The following is a 1860-nucleotide window of genomic DNA, read 5'->3' as shown; positions in this document are numbered from 1 at the left end:
ATTATTTTTATTAAATGAATTTGTCTCATTGAACCAGCAATGTTGTCTTCCATTGTGCTAAAGGTGAAATGCTTTTTATTATTGCACTGGGTTCCTATACAGTGGTCCCTCGGCTATCTCTGGAGTAATGTTCTAAAAATAACCCGCGATAGGTGAAATCCACAAAGTAGCCAACTTTATTTTTTACAATTATTATAGATGTTTTAAGGCCGTAAAACCCCTCACTACACACTTTATACACTTTACTCAAACAGGCATGAACATTTTCAGACTTTTCTCTCTTGTTTAAACACTCTCAAAGTTCAAACCTTTGTAGAAAAATAAGTCCAGTATTATAGAATGAAACCAAAGGCACCCGCAGGCGCCTATGACGGTGCAAAACATTTCATCGACAATGTTGTGTTTGTTGGGGAGAAAACTTACAAACATACAGTACAGCACTTCAGAGTCACACTGCTAGCGATCGAAGATTTATGTAAATTTGACAAGCTGAACACATTCTGTACTGGACAGGAGACATGGCACGAGATTGATTGACAATGGTCTACAGCCAATCAGGACGCAGAACACAGTCGGCTGTAAAAAAAAAAAAAAAAAAAAAGCATGCAAAATTGCACAAAAAAAATTGCGAGGCCACGAAAGGTGAACCGTGTTATAGCGAGGGACCACTGTATATAAGAAGTTTTTATCAACACATTTACCTTTATTTTGGCAGTTGTGGTCCTCCGTATCATAGAGCTACATGTTTTGTTATTTAGCCTCTAATTAAAATAAAAACAGCAATAATTTGTACCAAAAATAAATAGATAAAAATGTAACAGTTTTTTTATTAAGTTATTCTGACATCTTGTGAAGATGCAGCAGTAAATAATAATCAGAATGTGAATGCTAGAAGGAGTGAGTGAAGATACCTGAAAGTTAAAGGTGATTTCCAAGTGAATATTTCACAATAAAAGCCCCATTTGTGTGACGTAGGAGTTTATTTTAGATTTCCATGAACATCATTTTACATAGTACTATTGAAAGAATGCAGTTAATAAATTATTAATATGCAAAATTCTATACTTTAGGAAAGTTTGTTTCCGGCACATTTTTTTTCCCACAAAAGTCTTCACCACAAAAGTGGCAGAAACAATCTCCCATAGAGCTGCAACCCAGTTGTCTTCACCCTTCCCAGTGTGGTGAATTTTGTAGCTCTTTTTTTTGGTGTGTGAAATTATTTTTTTAACCATTTCACTTGAATTTGATTTAAGTAGATGCATATTCTTTGTGATATGACCATATGGGAAACAAATGATCATTTAGCCATTTATTTTTAGCTCAAAATGACAACATTAACACAATAAAACAGGTCTCTTTCTTAAACAGAAGCCTGTCATGCTTAACTTTTGAGAATATAAGTAAATCTTTCTTTAAAAGAACTCTGTCCTGCTTAACTTAAAATTATATAAATTAATAGAAAACAATAGAACAAAAAACATTCTTGTAACAGTGCACATATAGTGCTTTTAGTGCAATTGGCTTCAGTTGAGGTATTATTTCAGCTTTTCTAATGCTAATCAGCTGCTGCCGTTTGTAAACCCGCTTGTTCCCATGATTACGCATCATAACTCATCATCATTATTCATCTATGTATTACTTTTATGTATTAGTCATCTATTTGTTGTAATCATCTATCCTTGCAGTTGTTTATTACACAAAATAAATGATATTATCACACCTCTGGCCACATAGCGCTGATATTCACTGCACATGCCCATATTAACCTTAACCAGAGGGTTTAAAAAAAACAAACCAGTGTTTACATACCATATCTGCTTCTGCCGTGGCCTGGTGGACAAAAAATTGGTTAAGGGTTCC

Source organism: Pelmatolapia mariae, linkage group LG4 (assembly GCF_036321145.2).
Source record: "Pelmatolapia mariae isolate MD_Pm_ZW linkage group LG4, Pm_UMD_F_2, whole genome shotgun sequence".
NCBI lineage: Eukaryota > Metazoa > Chordata > Actinopteri > Cichliformes > Cichlidae > Pelmatolapia > Pelmatolapia mariae.
Note: the sequence above shows the minus strand (reverse complement) of the source record.